The following is a 12604-nucleotide window of genomic DNA, read 5'->3' as shown; positions in this document are numbered from 1 at the left end:
GATAAAAAGATTTGTGGGGGCTGTTTTGTTAGACTTCAGTGCGGCTTTTGACATTATTGATCATAGTCTGCTGTTGGAAAAACATACGTGTTACGGCTTTACACCTCCTGCCAAATTGTGGATAAAGAGTTACCTGTCTAACAGAACACATAGGGTGCTCTTTATTGGAAGCCTCTCCAACATACTCCAGGTAGAATCAGGAATTCCCCAGGGCAGATGTCTAGGCCATCTAACTTTTTTCAATCTTTACTAACGACATGTCACTGGCTTTGAGTAATGACTCAACTCTATACACGTCAATGACTACAGCGACTGAAATGACTGCAACACTTAACAAAGAGCTGCAGTTAGTTTCAGAATCGGTGGCAAGGAGTAAGTTAGTCCTAAATATTTTAAAAACCGAAAACATTGTATTTGGGACAAATCATTCACTAAACCCTAAACCTCAACTAAATCTTGTAATGAATAATGTGGAAATTGAGCAAATTGAGGTGACTAAACTACTTGGAGTAACCCTGGATTGTAAAAGTCTCATGGTCAAAACATATTGATACAACAGTAGCTAAGATGGGGAGAAATCTGTCCATAAAGCACTGCTCTGCCTACTTACTGTAACAACACTATCAACAAGGCAGGTCCTACAGGCCTTAGTTTTGTCGCACCTGGATTACTGTTCAGTCGTGTGGTAAGGTGCCACAAAGAGGGATTTAGGAGAATGACAATTGGCTCAGAACAAATGTACACAGGGAGCTAACATTAATGATATGCACGTCAATCTCTCATGGCTCAAAGTGGATGAGAGATTGACTTCATCACTACTTGTTTTTGTAAGCTGACAAGCTGAATGCACGAGCTGTCTGTTTAAACTACTAGCACACAGCTCAGACACCCATGCAGACCCCACAAGACATGCCACCAGAGGTCTCTTCACTATCCCCAAGCCCAGAACAGACTATGGGAGGTGCACAGTATTGCATAGAGCCATGACTACATGGAACTCTATTCCACATCAGGTAACTGATGCAAGCAGTAGAATCAGATTTTAAAAAACAGATAAAAAGACACCTTATGGAACAGAGGGGACTGTAAAAAGACACACACACACACACACACACACACACACACACACACACACACACACACACACACACACACACACACACACACACACACACACACACACAGGTACAGACACACGCATACACACATATACGCTAGCACATGCACTCTACACACGTGCATTGTAATATTGTTGTATGGTGGTATTATACATTTTGTATTGTAGCTATGTAGTGGTGTAATAATGTTACATGATGTACTGTTTTATATTTTTGTTCATGTGTAACGTAATTGCCTTAATGTGTTTGGACCTCAGAAAATGTAGCTGCTGCCTTGGCAGCTAAGAAATACAAATTCAAAAATACCTCAGATACAGATGATCCTTATTTTAGCTGGTACTTTGCTGACTCAGCTACAGTGTTTAGAAGTTCTGTGAGAAACAGACCTGGCTCTCCCTGTGAGTGGTCATGTTGTCTATCCACTTAGTGAACTTCTGACCCCTGGCCTCTTGGCTGGTCAATCTGTGACCTGTCAGAACCTAGTAATCTTGTCTAGAATATTGACCTGGCTGCCCATAGTAACTCCACAGATCTACATTTCTTTTGACTTGGAAATACCCACCCTTCAGAAAACAGGGAAATTCATTTTCCAGTGTTCATTGGTGCATGGATTTCAAGCCACTCATGCTACTCATTTGCAGGATGCACAGAACATATTAATGACCATGTTCTTTTTTCCTTTCTCCTTCACTCTCTCCTTTTCCCTCGCTCTTCTCCTCTACTTTAGTCAAGAGACACATTACAAGACTGGAACAGGCTCGGCATGATGCTGGCCCTGCCATCAGGGTTCAAAAGTTCACGCTATTCCCCTGGGGCTACTGTGCTGCTGCAGATGCTGATAGTTTTTCCTTTCTCTCCCTGCTCCTTTTCTCCCCCTTGCTCGCCTTCTGCGCCCTCTCTCCCTGTTTAGACTATTCATCTCCAACACTCTCACTCTCTCATGCTGCCTGGCAAGAGGAGAGGACTGCTTGAAGGGGGGGATTTAGATGTCATTAACTGAGGGGCATCCATCACTCTTGTCTCCTCGCCCCCACTACAAGCTCTGCCATGTTGTTTTCTGGCAGCTTCTGTACAAAGCTATTTTGTTTCACCTTTCTCATTCATTTCCTTTGTTTAATTGTTTTTCTGGTTTAAGTCTTTGGTAAAACACAGAGAAAACAGGGCAGTGAGAATGTCAACGTGTAACAGTCTACATTAAGGGGTGTCGAACACATTTTGCCCCGGGGGCCGCATTCGATATTCGACGAGGTCCAGAGGACAGCACTGAAAATGTCTTATATTTCCTCGCCGTCAAAAATTGAAATAAATTGTTCTCTATACATTGTTTTGGAAATGTTTTTGGCTCCCTGACTGTTTGGTGGGTTTTTTGCGAGCTGGACACAATCAAAAAAACTGTATGAATGTAAGCCCATTATAGTTTCTGCACAGTTTCGATTTGGTTTTAGTAATTTAAAAGTAAATAGAGTTTATTTTAAATGTATTTTAAAAAATGTTTTTACTCAAACCCCCATCATGGGCCAGATCCGGCCCGCGGGCTGTGTGTTTGACACCCCTGGTCTACATAGACAGCATGCAGAGTGGGAAGCCCGGGCTGGGTGGATCTAATCTCCCCTTTAGCTTTCAATGACACAGACAAATAGCAAAACTATCACCATGCACTAGGTTCACCCAGAGGTTAGGCTTCCCAGGTATCTCCTGCATTCACTCCCTTGCCTCTCCCCCCTCCTATCTTGCAAATGAGAATTTGATTTTTCTCTCCACTTGAATCCATTTCTGGAGATGAACCAAGTTTTGATGCCAAGCCCAGGTGGCCCGCTGATTTCTTAGGGTAATAAATGGAGAGTAGAGAGATGTGTTGGCCTGTGCAAAGATGGTGGCACAACAGCTTCCAAGGCCTCTGGGTTGCCTTTGTTTAATTGGGGCTTTAATGTAGCACTTTGAGGTCATTAACATGCCCTTGTGGAGTTATTTGAGGACACTGAATTCGATGCATGCCTCTTGTTCATCAGGGATACCTCTGGAGAGCCAATCACACTGTGTGTGTCAGCGTGACAGGGTTGCCTCTGTGTGGAACCATGTGCCTGTACTTTGTGAGCAGATTGCTAATCTACAATGGAAATGATCTCCAACGATATATTGTAGCCTGTATTGTAACTTAGCCTTATCTCAGGGAAATAGTGTGTGATCACTCTGTGTGGAAAAGAACACAGTACTTAATATTGTCAAAAAATCTAATCAAATTTTATTTGTCACATCTGCCGAATACAACAGGTGTAGCCTTTACCGTGAAATGCTTACTTACAAGCCCTTACAACAATAAGCCCTTACAACAATGCAGTTGAAGAAATAGAGTTAAGAAAATATTTACTAAATAACTAAAGTAAAAAATAAAATAAAAAGTAAGACAATAAAATAACAATACCGAGGCTATATACAGGGGTACCGGTACCGAGTCATTGTGCGGGGGTACAGGTTAGTCGAGGTCATTTCTACAGCGAGTTGCAGCAGTGTAAAAACAAAGGGGGGTCAATGTAAATAGTCCAGGTGGCCATTTGATTGATTGTTCAGCAGACTTATGGCTTGGGGGTAGAAGCTGTTAAGGAGCCTTTTGGACCTAGACTTGGCGCTCCGGTACCGCTTGCCGTGCGGTAGCAGAGAGAACAGTCTATGACTTGGGTGACTGGAGTCTTTTACAATTTTTTGGGCCTTCCTCTGACACCACCTAGTATATAGGTCCTGGATGGCAGGAAGCTTGGCCCCGGTGATGTACTGGGCTGTACACACTACCCTCTGTAGCGTCTTACGGCCGGATTAGATTGTTCTACTGATAATAGTCATGCGAGGATTAATCCTGAGTTTGGGAGTTTGTCCTAATGCAGATCTGTCTGCCTTCTTCTGAAAACAAAAACATTGTTAGCAATAGATCTCTCACCTCTGAATAAACAGCTCATGGAAAATGTGTATATCAATGATTGAAACCACTTTATGTGAATTCACTACATAATAGGCCCATGTAGATAGATTTGTAGATAGATTTGAGTTTTATTTTTATTTTTACAGGGACAGTGCACATTAATCAACGTTTCAGTAAAAGTGCCGGTTTTAGCCAGCCGGCTCATTTTCCCTGGGCAGGTTATTAAAAACAATTACAATAACAATACAGACAATCATTGAGCAGTGAGCACACGCAGAGCAACATAGGACAAGCAAGACGCAGCATGCACACAGAGTAACATAGCACAAAAAAGCAACAAGATAATATCCATAAAAGCAACAAAGTGTTTCCACACCTACAGACAACATGGAAAGCGGCAACACACAACTAGGGATTAGGTTCACAAATCTGATTGGCCTTTAGCCATGTCTTCATGTTTTTTGTGAAAGTGTGATAGGTGGTGCAGTTATGTGTGTCTGATGTCAGTGTATTCCAAACACGGGAAGCTCTCAACATTATATTAAAGTTAAATTGATTTATAAAGCAAGTAAAATGATTAAATAACACTCATCAGCAAGCACACCACAATGCAAATAATAATGGGCTAAATCTAATCATAGAGCGAGGCGTATTCTATTCAAATAGCAGATTACTTTATTGGTCTTTTGGCACTAAATTACCGCAGTGCCACAGATATTTTCAATTCTGGTTATTTTTGTTGTATGTTTATTGTTCTCATAAATGATACATTATGTTACTACATTGATACATTGATTAAAAATCAAATGATTTTAATTGTTGATTCAGTAAAGCCCATATAAGTGTCTAAGAAATATTCATATTCTATAACCAATAAAAAAAATGACAATGTACAAATAATCCGACACATAGGGAGGGTGATCAGTGCCAGTTCCAAAATGCAAAACTTAAATGCTCAATTGAAATGCACAACATTATAAATGCATTTATATTTTCATATAACTGCACATGATTCATGCCACAATGAAATTACAAAGTTAAAATGAAAATTGAAAAACGGTTAATGGTAAACAGAAAATGGCAGATGATTAACAGAAAATCGTAAATGCAATGAGCAAAGTGAAATGGAAAGTGGCTGTTTTCATTTTCCAACCTCTCTCTTTTCACTTTCACTTTCAAAGTGTATGCAAATGATTTCCTGGAGGCGTGAACCAGAAGAGAAACACGGCACCACCATGTAGTTGTACATCCTAGACATGTCACGCTGGCTGTGGATTGATTTTAGTAGCCACCGGGGTTTGAATCTGGTGTTTTGTAAACCAGAAGAACATATTAGCCTGCTAAGCCAAAGTTACTCAACACAAGGCAAAGTTATTCATCACATGTGGGTTGTGGGTAGTCACCGAACCACTTCTTCCTGGTTAGTAGTTCGCATGATGAGTAACCTTGAATAGTTGCCTGAATAGTTGCATTGGCTATAGGCTTTGGTTTAGTGGACTAATGTGCTCTTCTGATGTGCAGAAGACTGTTGTTCAAACCCTGTTTGTTATATTTGTCCTGTGGCTCAGATTTGTCTCTGTGAGGAGGAGGAGGTCAAAGGAGGGTGAATTGTAACTGAGGTGATTCAGTTACCACACATGAAGGCCTAACCTTGCCTGAGATCGGAAGTTGCATTCGCTCCCCGAATCAATGCTAGGCTTCAGCTTCAAGTCTATGCTTTTCTGGTTCGCGGGAGACCTGGGTTGGCTTGGTTCGCAGCCTGTGAGTTGGTTACACTAGTTTAAAATCCATGTACAGAAGCCCGGCATGGCTGGGATGTATGACGGTGTGGTATGGCTCTCTTGGTTCACACCTCCAAGAAGCAATTTGCATACACTTTGAAAATTAAAATGGAAAATGAAAGACAAAATTCTTAATTGGGTAGTTGGAAAAGGAAAACAGCAACTTTCAAATTCCCTAGTTAAATTGATTTAAAAATCAAGTAAAATTATTAAATAACAAGCACACCACAATGCAAATAATAATGGGCTAAATCTAATCATAGAGCGAGGCGTATTCTATTCAAATAGCAGTGTACAGTATCTGTACAATGTACAGTATCTTCCACCAGTTTTAGCCCTTGTTTCTCATCAAATAAAATGTATTGGTACATTAGAATGGCTAATAATGATCAATATTTTCCCACAAATGGAAGAACCACTGAGGTTTTCATTAGACAGATGACATGATCAAGGAAACTCTAAAGTTCTAGACATTTCCCCCCTTATTGGCTGGCTGAGAAATATTTATTTAGATTCTGATCTTATTTTATATTTCCATAGAAAAAGTTATGTTGCATGTCTTATACTCAATCAATTTCACAACAATAGCCTCTATCAAAACATACAACTTAGTAAGACAATTATTATCTTATCCAAAATGGCTTTAATTTGACTTTTTAGATGATAATTTATACATTAATCCCAGGTATAACTTACTTAGATTTTTTTTGCTGCTACTTCTCAGTTCCCACAATGTTAGCACAAAATAATTGTAATTTGCTTCCTGATGTAAACGATGGCAATTGCCAATATGTATGTAATCTAAATCCCTTTTAGTTTTTATTCCCACTCTATGCCGACCTAGATTTATACATTTTCATCCAAAACTCCCTTATTGGTTTGCTGTTGTATTCAGTGTTTTATCACAGATAGACAAACTTACCTGTGGGCCGTGCTCCGCCATTGTTGGTATTTGTATCCCAACTGTAGTTTTTCCAAGTGTCAGTGAGGCGGCTGAAAGCCATCCCCTGTGATTAGAGGATAATTGTATCTGCAGTTAAGCATTTGAATAGTGGTTGTAAATCTATGAGAGGGAATTTAGTGCGATATAGTCACTCCTTATGGCTTCCCAGGGGGAACCTGATGTCACTTAAGATTGCTCCCTCTGCCCCTGAACACTGGCACAGGGAATGGGAAAGCAGCAGAGCCTGGCGGGACTGACACAATATTTTTTATCCTGCACAGAGGCACAGAAAGGCAAGCGATCTGCTCCCTCTCATAGCCATTGGCCTACACAGAGGCTAATATTTGACCTCTCGTTGCTATCAAAATACCGATACATAACATACTGTACATTCTATTTACATAAATAAAACCTGGATCTCCACCTCTACTGCTTTTGCTCAGAAGCATACATTACAAGATTGATTCTATATGCTCTGCGTATCGATAAGTAAAATCCTAATCAGATCAGTGGTTGGAGTTGGGGGCAGGGAGGACATTTGGACTTTAACCTCAGAGCCTCTGTGTCTCTCCTCCTCCCCCTGATGGTGGCTTTGTGGAGGGATGCACACACAGGGAAGAAGGAGGCTCTCCTACTGTAATGAGGAGAAATGTCTCCATTTAGCCTGGGCTGTGTGCAGATGGAGTGCTGGGCAGGGTGAGGGTGCACTGAGTGGATCCTTTTTCCTAATTAAGGACAGTGTCGGAGGGGGTCACACTGTCGCTCTGTCTTCCAAAGCAGCATTCCTCCCTCTCTCTGTCCCCCAGGCCTGGGGGGGGGGGCAGCCTCTGCCTTCTGGTTCACCTCATCACCAGGGTTCACACTGGGGTCAGGTCTTGGCCCTGTTTTTTCTCTACTCCGACTCAATGCAGTATCTTTCTCAGCAAAAGACACAGGAAAGAGGCTAGTGCTAGGGACTGAGGAGAAACAGCATGGTTCCTATCCTAATTCTCTCCCGGTAAGAGGTGTATCATCAATTCACCTGCTCTACTAACCCACCTGACCCAGCTTGAACAGTTCCAGGACACAACCATTTTGACTCACCTAAAACTGATTAGGAGAAAGTCCACTCCTGGATAGGATGGTTAGCAGCTGTATATGGCAAGGCCCTCCAGGAAACAATGAGTCATTTAACCCAGGTTATGTTGACACCTACCCAGGGTAGTTTCACATTGAGCTGACACACTGAGTCTGGGCAGTACCCTGCACACCCTGCACACCCTGCACACCCTGCACACCAGGCCGGCCACCTTGAGATTTTTATGTTTACTCAATGTAAATCACTGACAGCCTCTTTACACCATTTATTGTTTTTATAACACATTTGTTGCGTCATGGCAATATAGATATAATATAATGTGTTCGTCCTCCCAACTACCATTTGCCTTCATTATGATTCACTCTCTAGCCAGCCTCGGATTGACTTGCAGCATAACTAAAGTAGATTTTAATGGGAGAATACATTAACTCCTTCTGGTCATTATCACATAAATCAAGAGATTTTTGCTGGATCAACTGCTGAGCTCGTAACACCATGCTGAGACTAAGGATGAATAACCAAATGAGAGAGAGTGGCCATGACACTGCTATGGCAGCTCACATGCATCCTGAACAGGCAGTTAACCCACTGTTCCCAGGCCGTCATTGAAAATAAGAATGTGTTCTTAACTGACTTGCCTGGTTAAATAAAGGTAAAAAAAAAATAATAATAATAATAATAATATATATATATCACTTTGGTTTAAGGGTTAACATGGGGTTTTTGTAGGTGTATATCTGTTAAATTAATAACAATATAAATGATATGAATGACACTTAAACAGGAAAGAATGAAAGTTAAGGAGATGCATAGCGCTGAATAATTAATAATGCAATTTACGATTGATAGAAGAACCGCCTCCATCTTGGATTTGGAAGATGCCTTCAATAGATGGTGCTCTTCAGTTTAGGGAAAATATAATCTCATTGCTTCTTTATGTGTCTGTGTTTTAAGAAACATCCCAATTGAAACAAATTGGATTCTGTATTTGTGGTTTGTGTGAATCACACATGTTTTTAATAAAGAGTTTCACATTTTGGCTCAAACCAAGAGTAGAAACATTGCTATACCTATTGATAAGTATTTTCATAAGACATTTCAGAATTTGTTATACATAGGGGTGGGATAAAAATATGTCAGGGGAGTAGGATTTCTGACTGTACATTATGTGAACTTTAAGGTTACACTGCTACCCTGTGATAGAACCCTGGACCAATCAAGAATCATTCTAAATCACCAGCCCCTTAATTGTTGGTGAATTTTGTCCTCAAGCTGTCAGAGAAATTCCTTGACCCTTGCGATATATTTTAAATCCAGTATGAACCACATCCCTGGTTTAAAGGCCTTTAGAGGCCTGGTCAAGGAGCTCCCTTTGAGGGTGAGAAGCCATTGTTCTGTTGTTTACTGATTCAAGCAAATCTAACCATCCCTTTGTTGACTTTATGTCTTCTCAACTATTAACTGGGAAAGGCCTTTGAAAAGGGAAGGAAGTAGATGGATGAGGGGATTAAAAGGTGCCATGACAAGGAAGCAGGCCTGGAACAGAGAACTGGATGGATGAGGTGACTGGGCTTTTGTTATGATAAGGTTCTCTTTAACAAAATAGTCTGTAGCGGCGTAGCGCCAGCTGCCGTATTTTTAGTGACACGAGTCAAGTCATCCACAAAGCAGAGTGATATGTGAGTGTGGTAGTGTCATGAGGTGTCTTGGACCGTACTCTGAGTTGACCGCCAGTGACCACCTTATCTGTCAGTAGAACCTGCGAGGTACAGCGGCCAGTGCAGCGTTTATATGTCACACACGGATAGGATGGGCTTATAACGTGATTCTCTGTTATGTTCCTTATACGGCATGAAGTTCAGATATGACTTTGATTCCATTGCATTCTGGACCAGGTTCATTTGCATACAGTAAAACAACAGGGGCAGATAGCCACTGACATTTTGGCTAGGGGAGCTCTACCAGTGCAGCCTAGAAGCTATCAGCTCTGTCTCTTCCTCTCTCATGTTTTGGATTTTGTAATAAATGAGAGAGACGCTCCTTTCCGCTGAACGTTGGGGGGTTTCATCTACTTTGTTTGGACAAGAAGACTCAGTTGTGGCGCAGTGTGTTTGGTTTTGTTCGTTGAAAGTCAAGGTCTGGTTGAAAGGGGATGGATTCCAGACCACTTTCTCTGTCATCCGTGGTCCGAATTGAATTAAAGGTCACACAGACTAGTATAAATGGGATTTAAATAACTCCTGCACCCCAAACCAAAGGGGGCCACCTGTTCCCCCAACCTCCCTCCTTGGTAACTAGGCTCAAGCCTGATGACAGGTTAATTGAAAAGTGGTTGGGATTGAGCTTTGTTTTGTCATGTATGTTCAGGAGGACAGGCACTTTGGTTGAATTCCATTCAACTGTGGAATCCTAGATGGAGTTGTAAAAGAGAGACAAATAATGGCCATTTAAAGTCAAAATGAAGATGTAGTGGATGTTTAAATCAAATCCAATTGTATTTGTCACATGGGTCCGTTTCCAACATTGCAGAGTTAAAGATTTGAAAAAATATATATATAAATAGTGACATGAGGAATGAATACATATTGAATAATGAATAACAATTATGAGTAAAAAATAACATGGCTGTATACAGGGAGTACCAGTACCGAGTCGATTTACAGAAATACAAGATCATTGTAGGTAGTTCTGTACATATAAGGAAGGGGTAAAGTGATTACTTGTGCAGTATTACTTTAGTGCCGTGTTGCAAACAGGATTCATTTTGATCATGTACAGGCTTCCTTCTTTCCACTGTCATTTAGGTTAGTATTGTGGAGTAACTACTTTTATCCTGTCACAGCCTTTTAAAATCTGTAACTGTTTTAAAGTCACCGTTGGCCTCATGGTGAAATCCCTCCGGGGTTTCATTCCTCTCCGGCAACTGAGTTAGGAAGGACGCCTGTATCTTTATGGTGACTGGGTGTGTTGATACACCATCCAAAGTGTAATTAATAACTTCATCATGCTCAAAGGGGTATTCAATGTCTGCTTTTTACATGTTTTACCCATCTACCAATAGGTGCCCTTCTTTGCAAGGCATTGGAAAACCTCCCTGGTCTTTGTGGTTGAATCGGTGTTTAAAATTCCCTGCTCAACTGAAGGACCTTACAGATAATTGTTAAACATTATTGTTGCAACTCTGTCCATGCAATTTATGTGACTTGTTAAGCACATTTCTACTTCTGAACTTATTTAGGTTTGCCATAAAAAAAGGGTTTGAGTTCTTATTGACTCAATCAGTTTCAGCTTTACATCTTGAATTCATTTGTAAAAGTGCCAAGAAACACAAGCCCACTTTGGCATGGGTTATTGTGTGTAAGCCAGTGACATCCGTTTTAAATGTATGTATGTGTATGTGTGAGTATGTGTGTGTGTGTGCAAGACAGTTAGTGCAAATGTAACAGTATAACTTTAGTCCGTCCCCTCGGCCATACCCGGGCTCGAACCAGGGACCCTCTGCACACATCAACAACTGACACCCACGAAGCATCGTTACCCCATCGCTCCACAAAAGCCGTGGCCCTTGCAGAGCAAGGGGAACCACTACTTCAAGGTCTCAAAGTGAGTGACGTCACCGATTGAAACGCTAATAGCGCGCACCACCGCTAACTAGCTAGCCATTTCACATCGGTTACACAAAAAAGGGTCAATGCAGGGATTCCGGGTAGCCATTTGATTAGCTATTTAGCAGTCTTGTTTAGCAGTCTTATGGCTTGGGGGTAGAAGCTGTTCAAGGTCCTGTTGGTTCCAGACTTGGTGCACTGGTACTGGCTTGCCGTGCGGTAGCAGAGAGAACCGTCTATGGCTTGGTTGGTTGGAGTCTTTGGCCCCAGTGATATACTCACCACCCTCTGTAGCGCCTTGCAATCGGGTGCCTTGCAGTGGTCGTACCAAGTGGTGATGCAGCCAGTCAATATGCTCTCAATGGTGCAGCTTTAGAACCTTTTGAAGATCTGAGGGCCCATGCCAAATCTTTTCAGCCTCCTGAGGGGGAAGAGGCACTGCCGTGCCCTCTTCACAAATGTGTGGGTGTGTGTGGACCATGTTAATCCCGAGGAACTTGAAGCTCTCGACCCGCTCCACTACAGCCCCATCGATGTGGATGGGGGCGTGCTCGCCCTTCTGTTTTCTGTAGTCCACTATCAGCTCCTTTGTCTTGCTGACATTGAGGGAGAGGTTGTTGTGCTGGCACCTCACTGCCATGTCTCTGACCTTCTCCCTGTAGGCTGCCTCATCGTTGTTGGTGATCTGTCCTACCACTGTCATGTCGTCAACAAACTTTATGATGGCTTTGGAATAGTGCGCAGCAACGCAGTCATGCGTGAAAAGGGTGTACAGGAGGGGACTAAGCACACACTCCCGGTGTTGATGGTCAGCGTGGCGGATGTGTTGTTGCCTACCCTCACCGCCTGGGGCGGCCCATCAGGAAGTCCAGGATCCAGTTGCAGAGGGAGGTGTCAGATCTCAGGGTCCTGAACTTGCCCTGATTTTACACTGCTACATGTGTAACATGGTGCGGCTCTCTGTAACACATCTGTTAGATGTCAGTTAATAGCACACACCTAAAGGCCTCTGAGGTGCAGAGTCACTGTATAACTGAAGCTCCAGACCTTCCCCTAAGCTAGCAGTGGTGCATTTGATCCAGGGACAGCTGGCAGTGTGGCCTGTTGCTGCTTCCTGGGTATGAGAGAACCATCTTCAACATGAAGTCCATGACAAATACAATAA

General features: G+C 42.1%; 1 protein-coding gene across 2 annotated transcripts in view; it reads left to right on the top strand.

Moving 5' to 3' along the window:
• Nucleotides 1-12604, top strand: part of skap1 (src kinase associated phosphoprotein 1) — a 44709-nt gene that overhangs the window by 9873 nt on the left and 22232 nt on the right. The gene's annotated exons all lie outside the window — the stretch shown is intronic.

This window comes from Oncorhynchus kisutch, linkage group LG25 (genome assembly GCF_002021735.2).
Source record: "Oncorhynchus kisutch isolate 150728-3 linkage group LG25, Okis_V2, whole genome shotgun sequence".
NCBI classification, from domain to species: Eukaryota; Metazoa; Chordata; class Actinopteri; order Salmoniformes; family Salmonidae; genus Oncorhynchus; species Oncorhynchus kisutch.
The sequence above is the reverse complement of the archived record's forward strand: the minus strand, read 5'-3'. Positions and strand labels throughout refer to the sequence as shown.